The sequence below is a fragment of the Mesocricetus auratus genome, unplaced genomic scaffold (assembly GCF_017639785.1).
Source record: "Mesocricetus auratus isolate SY011 unplaced genomic scaffold, BCM_Maur_2.0 Super-Scaffold_100003, whole genome shotgun sequence".
NCBI classification, from domain to species: Eukaryota; Metazoa; Chordata; class Mammalia; order Rodentia; family Cricetidae; genus Mesocricetus; species Mesocricetus auratus.
The window spans coordinates 72541066-72562762 of record NW_024429188.1 but is presented as its reverse complement, the minus strand read 5'-3'; positions in this window follow the sequence as shown (position 1 = coordinate 72562762).

Below are 21697 nucleotides of genomic sequence, written 5' to 3'. Positions count from 1 at the left end.
CTGTAGAGAGTTAGGAGGTCCACTGACCAATGCAGGCCTAGCAGCTGTGGTGATGCAGCTAACTAAGAAAGGAGGAAATGCAGGGGCCTGCTTCAACTGTGGCAAACAAGGACACCTTAAAAGGCAATGCCCTGAAAGAGGAAGTAGTAACAGAGGCAGTGGCTCCACCCAGCGGTCTAAGCCGGGGTTATGCCCTAGGTGCAAGAAAGGAAATCATTGGGCTAGTGCCTTTAGATCAGTGAAAGACATTAACGGACAGCCTTTTGCTCAGGGATATGGAGGAGCTTGTCCAAAAAATGGACAGCGAGGGCCCATGACCGCAGGGCCCACAAATATATGGGGCCATGGAGAATCAAGCCCAAGAGCAGAACCCCGAAAACTGGCCCTCTCTTCGACATCAGAGGGACCGAGGAGAGCCACTTCAGGCTCCGCGGGGCTGGACTTATGCTCCAACACCAGACTCGTATTAACACCCAGGTTGGGGGTCCAACTTGTAGACACTGACTTTAAAGGACCCCTTGAGCCTGGTACAGTGGGCCTGCTTCTAGGAAGATCATCTGAAACCGTAAAAGGGCTATGAGTACATCCAGGAGTGATAGATCCTGATTACACAGGTGTGGTTAAGATTATGGTAGAATCCCCTAAAGGGATTACAGCCATTTCTCCTGGAGACAGGATAGCACAGCTGCTGCTTTTGCCAAGCCTACATGATAACTTTCCAGCTCAAACCAGGGAGAGGGGAGAAGGAGGTTTTGGTTCCACGGGATCAAACTTGACCTTCCTTGCCCTAGATCTCGACCAGCGCCCAACTTTAGAATTAGTAGTAGATGGTAAGAGAATTCTACGTTTATTAGATTCTGGAGCTGACAAGAGCATCATAGCCACCAAAGATTGGCCTCCTGGCTGGCCTATACAACTCTCCTCCCAAACTTTACAAGGGTTAGGCTATGCTAAGGCCCCTGACATCAGTGCCCGACAGTTGTCTTGGAGAGATCAGGAGGGGCACTCTGGGACATTTCAGCTTTATGTATTAGAGTTACCAATTTCACTGTGGGGTAGAGACTTACTAAAAAATATGGATTTGAAGCTCACCAATGAATATTCCGAGACATCTCAAAACATCATGAAAAGAATGGAATACGTCCCAGGTCGGGGTCTCAGAAAACATCTGCAGGGTCGCACTAGTCCCATTATTTCACAGCAAAGACCAAAGAACCTAGGTTAGGGTTTTTCCTAGGGTCCACTGGGGAAGGTATTCCCATTACCTGGAAAACGGAGGAGCCAGTATGGGTTCCCCAGTGGCCACTCTCCTCTGAAAAGCTGGAGGCTGCCAGAACTCTAGTGCAAGAACAGCTGAATTTGGGACATATAAAGCTCTCTGTTTCTCCATGGAATACTCCCATCTTTGTAATTAAGAAAAGTTCTGGCAAGTGGAGATTGCTTCAGGATCTTAGAGCTATTAATCAGCAGATGCAAATTATGGGCCCAGTACAACGCGGCCTTCTGCTTTTAACCTCTTTGCCCGCAGCCTGTCCTATTATTTCTATAGATATTAAGGATTGTTTCTTTTCTATACCTTTATGTGCCAAAGATTCAAAGAGCTTTGCATTTACATTGCCTTCATGTAATCATGAGCAGCCTGATTTGAGATATGAATGGGTAACACTGCCACAGGGAATGGCCAATAGTCCAACTATGTGTCAATTGTTTGTTGCGGAGGCTATCGCCCCTTTAAGGGAGGAGTTTCCAGAGATTAGATGTATCCATTATATGGATGACATTCTATTGGCTGCTAAGGATGAAGAAACGCTCAACAAGGCATACTTAGAATTGGTGAAACTACGTGAGATATGTAACTTAGTCATAATGGATGACATTGTATTGGCTGCTAAGGATGAAGAAACGCTCAACAAGGCATACTTAGAATTGGTGAAATTACGTGAGATATGTAACTTAGTCATAGCTTCAGAAAAGGTACAAAGAAGCACTGTTATTAATTATCTAGGGGCTAAGATTTTCCCTCATACAGTAATCCCACAGAAGATAATTAGAAAAGATAATTTGAGAACCCTTAATGATTTTCAAAAGTTGCTAGGAGATATGCATTGGATCAGGTGTTATTTGAAATTACCTAGTTATGAGTTAAAACCATTGTATAACATCCTCAATGGGGACTCAGCTTTAGATTCACCTAGGCAGCTAACCACTGAAGCCCAAGAATCACTAAAGTAGGTAGAGACAGAATTACAAAATGCCAGCCTTAAACGCCAGAGAGAAAACATGGATATTCTTTTGTGTGTGCTTCCAAAAATTTCCCAGCCTACTGCCTTGCTATGGCAAGATGGCCCATTGCTATGGATTCATTCCCCATCCTCCCTGGGAAAGACTGTTGAGCATTGTCCAACAGCAATTGCAGAATTAGCACAAAAGGGAATACAACAATGTCTCCAATACTTTGGGAGGATACCGAGTAAGATCATAATCCCATGTACAGCTCAACAAGTTAGGGTCCTTTGTGGGACAGTAGATGAATGGGCCATTCTACGCTGTGGATATTCAGGAGAAATAGATGATCATTATCCAAAGCACCATTTAATGTCACTTTTTAAGGAACACCTGGTCATTTTTCCTAAGATGACTGCGACTGCTCCTATTCCTGGAGCCACAAACATTTTCACTGATGGGTCGAAGACAGGCTGCGGGGCTTATATGATAGAACATCAGGATCCAATACAAGTTCAGTATCCACCTGGTTCCCCCCAGATTATTGAGTGAGTGTAAAATTGTTTTAGAAGTATTTAGAAATTGCCCGTTTTCCTTTAATCTGATTTCTGATTCGGCATATGTTGTGAATGCTGTTAGAGCCCTGGAGGTTGCAGGACCTATTAAACCAAACAGTACAGTTTGCAAGCTCCTACAGGAGTTGCAGAGGTTGATTTGGCATCGCGATCAGAAATTTTTTATACAGATTATTAGGGCTCATACTAACTTGCCATGACCTTTATCAAAAGGCAATGAAGCTGTATATTTGTGCACTAGAAGAGAATATGTCTTTTTCGCTTCCCCCGTGGAGTGAGCACAGCAATTTCATAAACAATTTCATGTATCTGCAAAAACTTTACAGCAAAGATTTCAGCTATCCCAAGCAGAAGCTAGACAGATAGTATTGAATTGTCAACAGTGTGTAACTTTCTTGCACCCCCCTGGTGTGGGAGTTAACCCCAGAGGGTTACTACCTTTAAAGATTTGACAGATGGATGTCACTCATTTTTCTGGGTTTGGGAATCTTAAATACATTCACATGTCCATGGACACATGTTCAGGCATTATTCATGATACGCCTATGAGAGGAGAAAAGGCTTGCAATGTCATTGGGCATTGCCTTGAGGCGTGGGCTGCCTGGGGTAAACCTCAGCAATTAAAAACAGATAATGGACCAGCCTACACGGCTCAGTCTTTCCAATCGTTTTGTAAACAGATGGAAGTTAAATTAAACCACGGCCTACCCTATAACCCCCAAGGACAAGTAATAGTTGAAAGAGCTCATAGCACATTGAAAGAATGTTTATTAAAACAAAAAGGGGGGATAGGCCATGATAGAACACCAAAGGAACAACTATCCTTAGCTCTCTTTACCTTAATTTTTTTTTAAATTTGGATGCTCAAGGTCTGTCTGCGGCAGATAGACATCAGAATCAGACCCCTGCGGAGAAGGGGTATATCAAATGGAAAGATGTCATCACAGAACTATGGCATGGACCAGACCCAGTGTTAGCATGGGCGAGAGGTTCTGTTTGTGTTTTTCCCCAGGATCAACAAGATCCAGTGTGGATCCCAGAGAGACTAACGAGGCAGTGCAACAAGCAAGTTGAAGCCTCCGATCATGTTCCTGTTGATGATGATGGCCCTGACGTCCCCGCTGCTGATACAGGCCAATGAACAAATTTTGTGGGCCATAGCAAAAGCGTGGCTGATTCCCTTACCTGTTCATTCTATGTCTAAGGTCTTGCCTGTCTTCTTTTCCACCAGTTGTGAATTAGGTTTGCCCTGCGTGAATTTAGATCCCAGCAAGGCTATATATAATGCAACCAATGTTTTTCTTCAAGGAGCCTTATGCTTTTCCCTCATAAATAATTCTAATCCATGCATATGGTTGAACAATGGCTTGGTTGGCAATTGGCTTGATCCCCTGAGTCAGAATCATATTCCTGTTGCAATGCTCAATGAAGCGTTAAGTCAAGTAAGTGCTGGTGCTTCCTCGGGCTCGGGCAATGGCAGTGGAGGTAGTAATGCTATGAACATTACTACCCTACTAATGCTGATGGAGGGGCTCCGACCCTCGAACTCATGCTTTGGACTAGGGAATTCCACCGCCAGTCAAGTATTACCCTATTGTGCCCCCAATCTAGGGTACCCTCCTCAATGGACACCCTGCCAAAGCCCAGACCATAAGGATAGGCAGATCACACTAGTGTTTGAGTTTTCCCCTCCTTTGGGCAAATATTATTTCAACCTTGCCAATCAGACTAATCAAAAGACAAGTAAGAAAAGTACTTGGCACTGGTTTCAATGGGTACTATCTAATGGATGGGGAGCCTTCACATCCCTAGAGCCCTTTGCGGTTCTTCAAAATTTGTCTGTTCGGCTCCTTAACATCTCTACTACTAGAGACCCGAAGGGTGTTCTTAAGAATGTCACTATAAATAAAATTATGAAGAATTTTACTGTTCCTGCCAGTCCAGTGTGCTTAAAAGCACTATTCTACTTTTTGCTGGCTAATGTCACCAATGCCACAGGAGACGCAGTCTCTTGTAATACATCTGAGGCAACCTGCATCGCAAGTCAGTGCTGGAATGGTACTTATAATACAGCTGTGGTAATGAGAGTTCCCACATATGTTCCTATGCCAGTCAAAGTAGATACTGGGACTTTCCCAATCTCTCACCTGCTCAGAACGAAAAGAGATTTTGGGATAACGGCGGCCCTCGTCACGGCAATAGCTGTGTCAGCGGCAACGGCGACAACAGCTGCCGTTGCCATGGTTGCGACAACTCAGACTGCTGAGACAGTTAATGAAATTGTGGAGAAGACAGCCTCCACATTGGCCACTTTGAAATCTATTGATGGTCATTTGAAAGCTGGCCTCTTGACAGTAAATCAAAGAGTGGATCTTCTGCAAGAACAGGTGGATGACTTGGTAGTATTGACCAACTTAGGATGTATTCATTCCCTCTCTTCTTTGTGTATTACCTCCAGGGTGGCTGAGCACTTCACAAAAAATAGTAACCTGAGCTGGCAATTGAGTGAATACCTCCGGGGGAATTGGAGTAAGGAATTCGAGAACCTGACTGATACCCTGACTAGTCAGATCATTTCCCTGAATGCTAAGCGCCCGGATATGCCCACTGTCAATGCTGTTTTAAATACGTTTAAACAAGCTTTTAGTTATATTAAGGAATGGGCTGGCGTGGGTGTTATGCTTTCCATGATGTTGTTAGCCATTTTTGTCTGCCTGTGGTGTCTATGCAGGATTAGGAAGTCGCAAAAATCCCAAGCTGCCATGTTGGTACAGGCCTTTGCTGCGGTGGAAGCAGGACAATCCCCTCAAGCATGGTTATCCATGCTAACAGACAAATAGGTGTCTGTCTCGCCTTTGCTGAGTGAGTGATACGTATCCGACTCAGTCATGCTCAATGATGGGCACCTACCCTTCTTGCAAAACCAAAGTGTTCCCTTCAACCTAAGACATGAGCCTGTGAGGGCGACACAGAGACTCTATGACAGGTAAGATAGGGACACTGGGGTTGAACCTAAGACAGAGATGACTGAAATCTAATAACAGATAGATACGGCTACTCCTCTTATATAAAAACAAAAAAGGGGGAACTGTTGGGAGCAGCAGAGTACCGCACCTATAGATGGCGCCGGTTTCTGCCTTCCACCAGCCGGAAGGCGAGTGCTCTCAGTAAGTAAACAACTCCTTATTAGGAGTGAGGCCACGTACCCTTCTAGATCTGCTTGGTGACAACCTATCCTAGAATGCCACCTGCGTGTAGTTGATTGGCTATCGCTGAGTATATTAAGCCCCTACTACCTGGGGTCGGGGCCACTCCCTGTAAGCAAGTTTCCTGAATAAACTGTGAGAAGAAGATTCCTCGTTGCCATGTCATTCTTGCTGGTCGAGGGTGGTCTCGACACCTTTGGTCATCAGTCCTGCCTCTCTGTTACTGGCTTTCTTGAGTTCAGCTCAGTGCTTAGCCGTGAGAGTCTGCCTCTGCCTCCATCAGCCACTGAATGAAGGTTCTGTTTCCCTGACTCTCTGGCCATGGGATTGTAGGCTGGCACTCCCCAGATCTATGTCTAAAATCCATATATGAGAGAGTACATGCCATGTTTCTCGTTTTGTGACAGGGTTACCTCACTCAGGATGGTTTCTTCTAATGTCATCCATTTGCCTGCAAATCTCAGGATTCCATTGTTTTTTTTTCTGCTGAATAGTACTCCATTGTGTAAATGTACCACATTTTCTATATCCACTCTTCGGTTGAGGGGCATCTAGGTTGCTTCCAAGTTCTGGCTATTACAAATAATGCTGCTATGAACATGTACTCTCACCCTGGACTCTTGGGGGGAGGGTCTAGGCCCTGCTCTGGATGAAATGACAGACTATGGACACCCTCATGGAGGGCCTCACCCTCCCTGGGGAAATGAGGGGATAATGGGGGGTTGAGGGGAGGGCGTGGGAGGAGGGGAGGGAAAGGGAGAGGGACCTGGGATTGACATGTGAAGCAACCTTGTTTGTAATTTAAATGAAAAGAGAATAACAACTTTTAATGATTTATTCTGGTTGTTTCAAGACAGGGTTTCTCTCTGTAGCTTTGGAACCTGTCCTGGAACTTGATCTGTAGCCCAGGCTGGCCTTGAACTCACAGAGTAAGTTCTTAGCCTTGGCTACCTCTGGAGGGTCAGGCACAAAGACCTTTCCAGACACCAAAGGCAATGAGGAGGTAAGCAGAGATGGCAAGAAGCCAAAAACAAACAAAATTAGAATAAGAAAACAGCCATGGTCTGACAGCCTTCTGTTGAATTACTAAGGTTGAAGAAAGAAACAGAAGGCAGAAAGAGACAGGAGTCTGACCTTCAACAGAAATGTTTACTAGCACAATCAGTGAGGAATGGTGTCTCTCCTGTGGGAAACTGAGGGGTGAGCAAGGATTAAAAGCTGGCTGAGACCCCTTGTAAGAGTGGGATAAGGGGCTTAGAAATGAGAAAATTGTTGCAACATGTAGCCCGAAGCACTAGCCCATGTTTCTTTCCTGCAGCTTCTCTTTCCTGAAGCTGTTTGCCCAAAGCAAAACAGGCTGTCGCAACAGACATTCCCTTTTAGGATGACCAGTAAGGTATTCTGTAATCTTGCAGGAATCCTGTTTTAGGATGGAGGCATTGTATCTTTCCAAGACCTATATGAGGCAGCGTGATCATAGATCCTTTCTTAGCTGCTTCCTGTTTGCGATAGTCATCATCATGAGGGGATAGTTTAGGGTCCATTGAAGAGCGGATCCTCTAGTCACTTAGTAGGAGAGCTGTAACTTGTCTGGCTGTGGTGCATCAGTTGATTGTCATCCTGTAGAGACTCTTGAAAAATAATCCTTAGAGGGCTGTAAGTAGATTTTGTTACAGGGTAAAACAGAGATTTCTCAGGAAGGTGGAAGAAGGGGTTGAGTAGAGGAAGGGTAGATAGAGTGAGACAGTCAGAGGAAGTGGATGTAGAGTTGATTCAAAGTAAGAGTGACTGGGCTCATTACCAGGAATGCAGAACCAAAAGCATCAGGGAGCTGCAGAGCACTGAAGCAAGGAAACAGAAGATAAAGGACTAATGGAAGGAACTGTAGCTAGCCCATGGTGAAAATGGATGAGGATCCCTTGCAGCCAGAGTTTCTCCATGCCATCTAAGGGGTCTTCATTTTTTCAGATGTATCAGGGACAAATGGAACAAATGGAGCTTTTGTAGGGTGAGAACCATTTGGAGAGCTTACACAAAACATTTTGTTTGAGTATAGGGGGATTTCAGTAAGTAAAACACTTTAAAAACAGAGTAAATTCATTAAGTATGAGCACCATACAGAGTAAAGAAGTGATCAAGGGGAGGAACCAGAGTAGGAGGGAGCCAGAAGTCCATATATAGGAGAGGGGTTGCGGTTGAACTTTTGTCTGATCCTTATGTATTTGGGCCCCATCTCAAACGACTTAGTCCCCCTTGCAGAGGTCACCCCAGCTGCCTTCAGGCATTTGGGGGTATCAGTCTCTCTTAACTGCTTCCAGCTGACAAAATGGGTGATATAGGAGAGGGCAGCAGTTACAGTACCTCAGAGGAGGGCCCATTCAAGAGGCTACTATAATCCTCAACAGATGGCAAAAGTCCAGAACACAAGCCAGGAGGTAATAATTGTACAGTCTTGTGGGGAGCATTAAAAGTCAAAGCCAATGAGGAAATTTTTCACAACAAAATTAAAATAAATTTTGTTTAGTAAGGTGAAATGCAATTGTACAAACTGGCTGGACCATGTACCAGAATTCTGTAGAAGGAGTGAGATTCCTACATAAGGAACTAGCACCTGAAAGTTTTGTAAATAAAGTCAGTTAAATTCAGCATCCGGTTGAAGAGTAATTCATCTTCCATTTAGATAAGGAGGAGGTTTTACTGGTCTCACCTACACAGGTAGAGACAGGATCATCAGACTTCCAGCAGGTCTTATTTCTCTTTGCATCCTTATCAGTAATGAGGTTAGCATGAAATTTTCTTTGGTGGGAAAGGATTCTGCTTGAGCCTAGGGATGTCCTGCCATGCAAGTGTATTGTAAATTTAACCCATTTTACTTAGACATTCCATTTTTTATAACTAGATTTTAAAAATATATCTTATTTAGAATATTATTTTATATTAAACAAATTTTAACTTACTTTAAACTTGTTTTCAGTTACCTGCTTCAGGTTTAGCATTGACAACATATGCAGTCATCTTTATAATAGGAGGTATAAATTGGTCTTTCCTCCAAGCTTGTCTCTGTAAATGAATTAAATTTGTACTTAGTATAGCTACAAACATAGTTCAGAACATACTAAAGACATCTGATCATTTGCAAGGTGCCTGGTCATTAACTTCTATGTTTCCAAATAGATAAAGCTTAACAAAGTCATCAAAGACATAAGGGATTAGGCATATATCTTTTAGTCATTTTTAGCATGAATATATACTTATAATCCTAACAATTTATAAATCTTAATTCTTATGTCCTCCACCAACCTTGTATAATTTACTCAGACTTTCTGTGACTGGCTGTAAGCTTCTGTGTCTTTGTCCTCTTCTGTTACTTCTTAGGACAAATTTTCATTTCATCATAAAAAATCTATCTTTAGCCAAAATATTTTAATACTTTATAAATTCTGTATCTCAAACCTTATGCAAAACTTTCTTTTACATGTGATTAAACATTTTTCATCATAGCTACGTACTATATCTTTACATTTACTCAAACAAAAGTTGAATCCAAGTTACAAATATGGTATTCTATAGTAATTTAAATTTACCCACACACAGATGTTTTTGTATGAATCCTTTTGTTATGTTTTAAGCTAAGTTTTTTCCTACTTAGAATTTTGCAGCTTTTAAAACCATTCCTCAACAGTCTTACATATCCTTGAGAGAAAGAAAGTTTACATTCCATCAAGGGCTTCGGAGATACCATGTCCTTAAGTAGGGAAACATTTTTGTAAACAGAAATCAAGAAAAGAAATGCTAAGAGGAGGAGGGAGTATTCAAGGATCTAGGCATCTGTAATTATATTTGTCCATCATAATTTTGCATATAAATTTCTCTTGAAAAAAACTTTAAATTCCACTAGAAAAACAAGAGTAACCTCTATTGGAAATAGTTTACTTCGTAGCTGTTTTCAAGCACATAATACTTTTCTCCTGTCCTGGTTTTCTCCTCTCTTTCAGAATCAGATGGTCACATTGACCCAGGACAGAGGCTTTGGAGAAAGCTTCTAAACAAACATGCTTAGGTCTGAAGTAGGCAGACCAAATCCCATCTCCAGAGTCAGTTTTCAGTGGAGTAAGACAGCATGTGACGATTTTCCATTATTATCCATGCCTAGAAGACATTTAAATCTCTGTAAGACTAGCATTTTGTTCTAGTATCTAACCTAAAGTCCATCAAACAGAAAACTATAAGATAGAACTGAGAGTATCTATGCACAGTGGGGCAGAAACAAAGTTAGATTAAAACTGTAAAACTACAAGCAAGAATAGTCAGGCTTGGTGGTGCAGAAACAAAGGCATACACTAGACAGAAAGACTGTCTTAGGTTATGGGAGCAGGTTAGGAGACACAGGAGAAGTGGCAGAAATTCCCAGTAGAAAGGGTTGTCATTAGGACGCTGTATAGCTTCTATCTCCAGTCTCCCTCGGAGCCATAAAGACAAAGCTTTCCACTCCCACCCCCAACCATTATCCCGACCCCCACCTTAGAAAAATTGTGCTTTGCATAGAAAAAATGCTTTCTATCCTGTAGCCTTTCTGAGGTGGGGTTCTGGACTCATTGGTTAGCAAGGCTGCTGAGATGTTTAGGGTGTCCGCAGGGCTAGCAAAGTGGAGGAGCTACCCTCTGCCATCTGTACAGATTACAGCTACCACCCGCAGCCTCTGCAACCATCATTGTCCCTCTGCACTCAGCTATCCTAGTGAAGATTTCATCCTGACTTTATGGCTTACTTTCCACAGGAGCCCTTTGGGAAATGGGGCATAGGGGTTCCTACAGTTCTGGCTCTGGTTGTGGTTGTAAGCAGGAGCTGAGTGGCAGGAATGAGAAGGGTTGAGATGAGCTGGAAGTTATATGGGGTTGAAGGACCTCATACCACTCCTTTCTGTCTTGTGAAGTAATCAAAATTGAAAGTGCCAAATTCAAACCAGCAGTGGCTATTGTACAATATATATTGAAACCAGATTTGGACCGAGAGCTGAGCAAAGGTAGCTAATCTGGGGTCTCCCAAATGGAGCTCTTTTAGATTGGCCTGAAGCCAGGCCAAGCGTGTAATTTGATACAGTTAATTTGGAACCCATGGTAGGCGTGGAACCAAGGTAAAAAAACAGGTCAAATCCAGCCATGGGGGCAGAGGATATCTCTCAAGTTTCAGATTGACCAAAGATGCCTGAAAGGTAGAGGGTCATGCTCAAATGTGGTACCTTCCAGGAGTGGAGAGAACTGGAGGGCCAGTGGAAAGCCTCTCTCATTCCTGAAGTTATCTGCCCAGGCTATCCCAACAGACGTTTGTTTCTAGAATGAGTAAATTCATCCATAATCTTGTAGGAAAGCTGTTTTACAACTGAGGCACTCTATTATGCTCCAGTAAGGACCCTTGACTTAATGAGACTCCTGGTGCTCTGTGCTAAGCTCAGTAGCAAGGCAGGCTGAAGAACTGGGGAACAGGTTGCCCCAGGGGGAAAAAAGAAGTAGGGGAGCCCAAGGGAGTATAGTGTGATGCCTTCTAGGTCCATGCCAAGATCTCCAGGTCTGTAGAAAACAGTTCAGTGAGAGGATGTAAGAAGAAACCTGTGTGTGCTGATGTTCTAGAACATATTGTAATACGAGACAGCTTGAAGTTTAAAAAGTTCAAAAAAATGTGGACTAGCTAGCTGTCAAGGGACTGTCAGTGAAAAGGAAGAAAGCAAACAGTGGACTAAGATCTGGGCAGTACAAGTCCCTGGGAAGAGAAAGAGTTGGATGCAGACTTGAAAGTGGTGCTCAAGAAGAAGGGGCATCAGAGATGAGGCATGCATAGACCAGGTGAGGTGAAAGACCTTGCAGAAAGAGATTGATGGAATATTGGCACAAGACAGAAGCTTCACGGAATTCAAGAAGTAGACGGGAACCCAATATGGACAGTGGGGTGCTGCTGACTAGGAAAACATGGAAAATGAATGAATACCTTACAGGTGGCTTTACGCATTTGTTCTCAGACCAAGAACCCACCCCCTGAACAATTCACCTTCTGTGCAACTGAGTGAACCAACTTGGTCTTTGGGCTGTGGCACTCTGCAGAATAAACTGCAGCAGAGCTATAATAGCCGGGACATGAACTGGAAATACTGTCAGATGGCAGTCTTTGCTTTTTCTACCTACATAGGCAAAATCTTCTATATCAAAGAGAATGCATTCAGGTCTATCAAGTTGGAAGCTTAAACCCTTAAATCTTATCCCCTGAATAGGCCAAGTTGAGTCTCTTATTCAGTTTTTTAAATGAAGGCCATCTGGCCAAATTAACTCAAATGAAATACTGGCAAGAATTTGGGAACTCTAAATGAGCTTTGAACAGGAGGGGAAGCTTGTGTGTCAGGAGCCATAATATGTAAGGGGCTAAATCTCCCTATTATTTGTTAGGCTTTTCATTCCTGTTGAGTGACATTGTTACATAAGTAATAATACCTTATTTGTCGAGGTCTTAACGTTATGGTGTATATACTAGAGTTTTCCTTCTATTACTGTATTCAGTCACATTGTGGAATGTTGATATTCTTATTCCCATTTTATAGGTGTAACAACTGGAGTTTAGTAATAAATAAATTTACCTAAGGACATATAAAAGATATAAGCAAATATAACATATTAAAGATATGTTACATTTGTTTATGCTGTGGAACATTAGTTTAATGATGCAAAGATGTCTTGTATTCTTTTATGTTGCATTTGTTTAACTCTGTGAAGCTGTGTTTACTTTGTCTGTCTAAAACACTTGAGTGATCTAATAATGATCTGAATGGCCAATAGCTAGACAGGAGAGGGATAGGCAGGGCTTCCAGGCAGAAAAAATAAATAGAAGGAGAAAAAGAGAAGAGGGATGAGTGAGAGAAAAGGAGGAGAGCAGGATGCCAGGGACCAGTCACTCAGCCATACAGCCAGATATGGAATAAGAAGGAAAGAAAGGATATGCAGAAATAGAGAAAAGTAAATTCGGGAGGCAAAAGGTAGATGAGACGATTTAAGTTAGAAGAGCTGGCTAAAAATAAGCCAAGCTAAGGCCCAGCATTCATAAGTAATAAGTCTCTGTGCGATTATTTGGAAGCTAGGCAGACAGGACAGAATATCCTTTGTTGTAGGATATGCTCTTCTGAGCAAGTCTTACCTTTCCAGCTGTCATTCTTCTGTTTGAATGCTATGCTATGCGTTTATATTTCTGTGTCAGCTGAGGGCTCAGCAACATTCTTTCCTTTTATTGAAAACTGGATTTTTTAAATCACATAACATATTCTAATTATGGTTTCCCCTCCCTCTACTCCTCCCAGGTCTTCCTCACCTCTCCACTCATCCAGATCCATCCCCTTCCTGTCTCTCATTAAAAAGCAAACAGGGCTCAAGTGGGTAATAATAAAGTAAGATAAAATATTAAGTAAAATAAAACAAAGACTAACAACGAATTGAGCAAAACAAACAAACAAAAGAAAGAGAGCCCAAAAGAAGGCTCAAGGACCAGAGACCCACTTGTTTGCACACTCGGGAATCCCATAAAAACTCTAACTGGAAGCGGAAGATTTGGTACAGACCTGTGCAGGCCCTGAAGCAACACATTTTTAACAACACTTACTGCAGGTGGAACAATGCCAACTTCCCAGGGCTATGATTTGTTTGTCTTCACTGTGATCAGGAGAAGCAGAACTTTCTATAGTGAGGCCAAATGTGAAACTGACCTAACAGTTTCAGGGCAGAAATTCTGGCTGAGGGGCTTGATGGAGTGTTCACCAAGGACATTCTATCCTCTCTGCTCTATGTTCCTCTGTGCTGGCTTCATCAGGTTAGTAAGGAGAATCAACTCCAGGCAGCATATGCTTGCTGGCCTTTACTTGCCTTCAGCTGGGGGAAGGAAACAAGCTGGCTATTTTAATTCCACTTCTTGCAATTTAGGCATGGCACAAAACTTGTTTCTTCCATCATCTAATCCTTAGAGCAATCCAGAGGAGAAAAAAAAACCCAAACCTTTCTGTAGTTAAGGAAACTTACAGAAGCCACTCAAGAACATTTTTGTCTATTCCTTCAGTTTTGTGTGCCTGCTTCTGAATCAGAGTCCTTAGGAATGGCCATTACCCTCTCCTGCCAGTAAGAGGACATAGTATCCAGTATTACTCCATGAGGTGGTAAGGGAGTACCTCATGAAGCTGACTCAAAAGCATGAACCAGGTCAAGCCCTCCAGGTATACCTGCTCACAAAGAAGTATTTAATCATTTCCCGAGAAGATGAACTTTTTCTAGTCTTTCGTGGTTCAGATTTGGAATATGTAACAGAAGAGGGCATTTTAGCTCATGGAAACAATTCAAATGATGATAGATAATTGATGGTTTGCTGTCTTGTGCCACTGACACACTGGTGAGTCATGGGTTTACCCTGAGTACAGCGCCCTCATCAGGATATCTGTAAGTCTTCTGTATGGCGTTCCATAACTTGATCTCTGTACAACAAAACGTGTTTCCAAGGTATTGGCGGTATCTGGAGTTCTAGTACCAAACACAAGCCTTGGCTGAACTCTGCTTGGGGATTTCTCAATGGCAAGATCCTTCCCTCCACAGTCATCCACCTCCAGTTGTCCACTCCCCACCCACCCCAAACACTTCGTTCTTGAAGTGATCCTTGTTATATCTTTGCTTGAGCCCACAATGGCCCACACTGAGATCACCTCTCTACAAACCAGAATGTATATTGACCATACCTAGAAAATAGATGCAGTTGTTCCCCCAAAAGAAACTGTGTGTTCAGCTCTATAAACTATTACAAAAATTAACGTTTGTGTCAGACAGACTTATAGTAAGCAAGCAAACCAAACAAACAAACAAAACACAGAAATTCATCTGTAAGTGAAGACATGCCATTGGCGACCCTTAGAAAGGCAGGTCCCCCTTAGCATCGTGGATTTTTTTTCCTTCTCAGAATTCCTGCCACCCAGTGCAGTCCATGGAAGCCACTATAAGATTTGGTTGGGTTTGTCTGACTTTCTAAGCTTTTACTCAGAAGGCTGTTATCTGTTCCTTTTCCCGTTCTTCTGTCTTCTCCCTTCAGAAGCTGACCAGCGTCTAAGTATGCTTTGAAATTCCCCATCACTTTGAATGTACTTAGTCATTTTTCTTTAAAAATGTTTTTATTTTATGTTCATGAGTGCTATGCCTGTGTGTATATGCCTGTTGACCACCACGATCAGAGGGTGTCAGATGCACTGGAGCTAGAGTTGTGAAAGATTAGAAGCTATTGTGTGATACTAGGAACCAAACCCAGGTCCTCTGCAAGAGCAGCTAGTGCTCTTAACTGCTGAGCCCTCTCTCTAATCCTCCCTCTTTTTCTAAAGCTCCCCTCTCTACCATGTGTTCGACCTTCACACTCTCTCATCTCAAATGTGGTAGGGTTTTTTGTCCTTTTTTCCTTCTTTTCTCCATCTTCCTCTTCTCCTTGGGGCAGCTCAGATTTACCCCTTGCCTTCCCTGTTTTGTTTTGTTGTTTAAAACTCTAACAAATTGTCCTAGAGCCTTCATTTGAACCATTTTTCTCCATCAATGAGACTAAGAACCACAAGAGGGTAGTTGGGTGTGGCCTTTAATTCCAGCACTCAGGAGACAGAGGCAGATGGAGCTCTGTGAATTTGAGGCCAACCTGGACAGCCAAGGCTACATCATAGAGACCCTGTTTCAAACAAACAAACAAATGAACGAACCACAAGAGGGGGTCCCAATTTCCCAGGTAAAATATGATAGCTAATCTGGGACTCCTCAAGATCTCTTGTAATTTTTATATTCTACCTTTTAATCCCTTAAACAACAGAAAAATTGAACTTGATCCTGTGCCCCATATCAGCATTAAGACCATCCTAAGAAACACTTCGGCTCTGACTATTTTAGGTTATAAAGAAAAATGAAATTAATGTTACTAATCAGGGATTAAAAACAGGGTGATTATCTTGGATTATCAAGGGTAGAGAGGGAAGGGGGTCCCTCAGCTTTTCAGACATTAAGAGGTGGAACTCTTGCCCCACTTGTTTTTTGAAGAAGAGAGATTGTCAGAACCTTGGCATGGGTAGGAGATCTTTGTTAGGACTGAAAGCCTAGGGACCCGGAGGGGTGTTTTTTTTTCCTGGATATTAAGTCTATCCCATCAGGCCCCTTCCTGTGGCATAGATTTTATTTCCCTGGGTTCTCCCTGTTTCTCAAAGGTCAGAATCTTTCTTAAGAAATTTCCAGAACTTTAATTTTATGGTAATTAGCTTACATTTTTCACCTCAATATTTTTTATTTAAATAAGAAACATGCTTGCTTCACATGTGGATCCCAGCTACCTCTCAAACCCCTCCTCCTTTACCCCTCTACCAGTGTGCCCAACCCCCCATCCAACCCCCACCCCATTCCCCAGGGAGTGTGAGTCTTTCATTTCATCTGGGGGCAGGGCCTAGGCACTCCCCCATGTGTCCAGGCTGAGAGAGGTTCCCTCCATATGGAATGGGCTCCCAAAGTCCATTTGTATGCCAAGGTAAACACTGATCTACTACCCAAGGCCCCAGAGATTGCCGAGGCCTCCTCACTGACACCACATTCAGGGGATCTAGATCAGTCCCATACTGGCCTCTCAGCCATCAGTCTGGGGTCCAAGAGTTCCCCCTTGTCAGGTCCACTGTCTCTGTGGGTTTCACCAGCCTGGTCTTGACCCCTTTGCTCATCGCGCCCCCCCTCTCTGTCACTGGGTTCCAGGAGTTCAGTTCAGTGTTTACTTGTGAGTGTTTGCCTCTGCTTCCATCAGCCACTGGATGAAGGTTCTAGGATGGCATATAAGGTAGTCATCAGTCTCATTATCAGGGAGGGCATTTAAGGTAGTCTCTCCACTATTGCTTAGTTTGCCAGTTGGTGTCATCCTTGTAAGTCTCTGGAAATCTCACTAGTGCCAGATCTCTCCTCAAAACTATAATGATTCCCTCTATTATAGTATCTGTCATCCTGGTCTCATCCATTCTTCCCCCGACTCAACCTTACTGCTCCCCCATATCTACTCTCCTCTTCTCCCCCTCTCTTTTTCCTCTGTTTCTTCTCCCCTCTTGCCATGCTCCCAATCTGCTCATGAGATCTTGGTTCATTCCCCTTCTCTGGGTAATCTTGCATATCTCTCTTGTGAACCTCCGTTTCCCATACTCACTGGTAATGGAATTGCAGGGTGGCACTCCCCTGATCCATGTCTAGAAGCCATATATGAGTGAGTACATACCATGTTTGTCTTTTTGTGACTGGGTTATCTCACTCAGGATGGTTTCTTCTAGTGCCATCCATTTGCCTGTAAATTTCAAGATTCCATTATTTTTTCTGCTGAGTAGTACTCCATTGTGTAAATGGACCACATTTTCTCTATCCAATATTCAGTTGAGGAGCATCTAGGTTGATTCCAAGTTCTGGCTATTACATATAATGCTGCTATGAACATAATGGAACAGGTGTCCTTGTTGTATGAATGGGCATCTTTTGGGTATATGCGTAAGTGTGGAATTGCTGGGTCTTATGGTAGACTGAGTCCCATTTTCCTGAGAAATCTCCATACTGATTTCCAAAGTGGCTGTACAAGTTGGCACTCCCACCAGCAATGGAGGAGTGTTCCCCTTTCTCCACATCCTCTCCAGCATAAACTGTCATTGGTGTTTTTGATTTTAGCCATTCTGACAGGAGTAAGATGGTATCTCAGAGTTGTTTGATTTGCATTTCCCTGATGGCTAAGGATGTTGAGCACTTTCTCAAGTGCCTCTCAGCCATTTTAGACTCCTCTATTGAGAATTCTTTATTTAGTTCTGTACTCCACTTATTAATCGGATCCTTTGGTGTTTTGGAGACTTGCTTCTTGAGTTCTTTGTAAATTTTGGAGATCAGTCCTCTGTCAGATGTGGGGTAGTAAATATCTTTTCCCATTCTGTGGGCTGCCTTTTTGTCTTGTTTTCTGTGTCCTTTGCCTTACAGAAGCTTCTCAGATTCAGGAGATCCTATTTATTAATTGTCGATCTCAGTGTCTCTGGTGTTATGTTCAGGAAGCTGTCTCCTGTACCAATTCGTTCAAGGGTACCACCCACTTTCTCTTCTAAGAGTTTCAGTGTGGCTGGATTTATGTTGAGGTCTTTGATCCATTTGGACTTAAGTTTTGTGCATGGCGATAGACATGGATCGATCTGCATTCTTCTACATGCCAGTCTCCAATTATGCCAGCACCATTTGTTGAAGATGCTTTCTTTATTCCATTGTATATTTTTAGCTTCTTTGTCAAAGATCAGATGTTCGTACGTGTGTGGGTTAATACCCGGGTTTTCAATTTGATTCCATTGGTCTACCTGTCTATTTTTGTGCCAATACCAAGCTGTTTTCAGGACTATAGCTCTATAATAGAGCTTGAGGTCAGGAATGGTGATGCCTCCGGACGTTGTTGCTTTGTTGTCTTGGCTATCCTGGGTCTTTTGTTTTTCCATATAAAGTTGAGAATTGTTCTTTCAAGGTCTTTGAAGAATTGTGCTGGGATTTTAATGGGGATTGCATTGAGTCTGTAGATTTCTTTTGGCAGGGTTGTCTTTTTTACTTCTTTGATCTACGTATCCAAGAGCATGGGAGATCTTTACATTTTCTGGTGTCTTCTTTAAATTCTTTAATGATTCAAAGTTCTTGTGATGTAGGTCTTTCACTTGTTTGGTTAGTGTTACCTCAAGATATTTTATGTTGTTTGTGGCAATTGTAAAAGGTGATGTTTCTCTGATTTCTTTCTTTCTTTCTTTCTTTCTTTTTTTTTACGAGACAGGGTTTCTCTGTATTGTTTCGGAGGCTATCTGTCCAGCCCGGCCTCAAACTCACAGAGATCTGCCTGCCTCTGCCTCCCGAGTTTTGGGATTAAAGGCATGCGCCACCATTGCCCGGCCGTTTCTCTGATTTCTTTCTCAGCCCTTTTATCATCTGTATATAGTAGGGCTACTGATTTTCTTGAGTTGATCTTGTATCCTGACACTTTGCTGAAGGTGTTTATCAGCTGTAAGAGATCCCTGGTAGAGTTTTTTGGGTCACTTATGTAAACTATCATATCATCTGCAAATAGTGAAAGTTTGATCTCTTCCTTTCCAATACATTTTTTAAATTCTGTATTCCTTGGGAGTGTGTGTGTGTGTGTGTGTGTGTGTGTGTGTGTGTGAGTGAGTGTATTTTTGTTTCTAGGAACCCTATGTTTACCCCAGTTTTTGCAATGGAAACTCCCTTGTTTTTGGCAATTAGGGGGACATCTTGCAGGTCATTTATAGAATTGTAAATCCTGTATAGTTATCTTAAAAGATAAACTCACACAGTTTTCCTTTTTCCAAAACAACCAGATACTTAAAATGGGCATCAGTGAGCAATGGTCAATATGGCATATGGGTTTCTAGTCTGTAGCTACATTAGCTATTACTTCCCTGTATCTGCCTTCCTCAGTCAATGTGGGAGTTGGACCATGAGCCTTTACTCATCCCAAGCATAAGACTCAGAAAGAGGTGGAGAGGGTAAAGAAATTGAAGGGCCTGGAGTCGGATGAAACCTTAATTTTAATGGGTCCATACTCTGGAGACAGCACCATTGTGTTGGGCGTTCGGTTCACACAGGTCTATGGAAGGAAGAGGGTCACTCTTGAATTATTTTTAGCCTTTGCAGCTGCAAGAGTCAGCTTCTGGTGAACTGCCTGTAGCTTTGCAAAGGGAGTTTTTATTCTTAATACAATTTATACCTTAGCAAGTCAATTTCCACATACCAAAACGTCTTATCTGAAGCTTCCCAAAGAGACAAATGCTAAAGCATTTCCCAGTTACAGCACATCTCAGTTTTCTGAATCCTCCCACAACCAAATTTTGCTTTGAACCTTTTAAGGAACACTCAGATAAGATTTACATACTTCAAACAGAAGGAAGCAGTCACACAAGGCAGCTCAAAACCCAGGTGCTAACACTTAGGAATCAAACAGCTGCAATTATATGCAGGCTCTCCGGACATTGTGTGTGTGTGTGTGTGTGTGTGTGTGTGTGTGTGTGTGTGTGTGTGTGCGTGTGTGTCTGAAGAGGATTGGTATTTGGTACTGCCCACCACTAGGGTGTGAGGGGAGGTGTTTATATGACTGAGGGCTTGAGGTGCTTGGAAAAATACCAAGAGTAGTGGAAAACCATTTGCCTAGCATCTGTAAGGTTCTGGATTAGATCCACAGAACTACAAAACAAAAACAAAAATAAATAAAAAGTTTGTGAGAATAGATTGCATATCTCATAGTGAAGTTTCCCCTATTTTTTTACAGTATTCCTTAAAAATTATTTAGAATCTTCATTTACCCTATTCGTCCAAGTGAGAGCTGATGTCATCCCATGTGGACCGCATTTCAGAGACTGGCCTATTGATGGGCTGGGGAAACTGTACACAAGGACACATGCAGTCCAAGCCTATGCACTGGTCAGGTTATTGCTGCAGAAGCTCTTTGTGTGTTACCTATAGCTCGCCCAACATGGGAGGTAAATTCAGGTTCTCATACCTCAGGCCCAAACACAAACAAATGCAATACAAAGTGCTTTACACACTGTCTTGAACATTGTGGGTTCCTAAGTCTATAGGTCCCATGGAAACTGCCATTTTGTTAACACTAAAGTTACATCTACTCGTTACTAGTAATGTTGTCTCTCCTTATGTGCTGATTTGGTCATGAGGTCGATCTGTTTTTTTCAGTCACTATATCACTGCAGTGCTTACACTTATTATTTTTAATTAGTTTTTTCCATTTATTTTGCATACCAACCACAGTTTCCCCTCCCTCCTCTCTTCCATTCCCACCCCCATCCATTCCTCCTCCATTCAGAAAGGGGCAGGCCTCCCAGGGAATCAACAAAGCATGGCACATCAAGTTGAGGCAGGACCAAACTCCTCCTCTACATCAAAGCTGGGCGAGGCATCTCTTCATGGGGAATAGATTCCAAAAACCTAGTTCACAGTATTATTTAGTCACATATCCATGAGCACCAGCATGTCGAAGTCTCGGATCTGAAGATTTTATGTGTGTGTGTGTGTGTGTGTGTGTGTGTGTGTGTGTGTGTAATCTCTCTTTCTCTCAGTGGTAGGTACAGAATATCCATCTTTCACACGTGAAGCACTCTGCATTCCCAGTTTAAAGTCCTGTAGATGCTGTTTTTATACAACCACCACACACACATACACACACACACACACACACACACACACGAATATGGTGTCTGGTTCAGCTGTATCATCATCATCATCATTTGACTTTTTTTGTTTTTTCGAGACAGGTTTTCTCTGTAGCTTTGGAGGCTGTCCTGGAACTGGCTCTGTAGACCAGGCTGGACTCTAACTCACAGAGATCTGCCTGCCTCTGCCTCCTGAGTGCTGGGATTAAAGGCGTGTACCACCACCGTCCTGTTATTATTGAGACAAGGTTTTACTTTGTCAAAGAGGCTGGCTTCAAACTGACAGAAACCCACCTGCCTTTGGCTTCTGAGTGCTGGAATTAAAGACCCACTATCTATTTTATTCTTAATTAAAAAACGAGTTATAGTTCTGATAATCCGCCACTTCCTGTAGTCAGGGAGCGCTAAGACGTAATAGGGCTGACAAAATTGTCAAAGCAGCCTGGGTC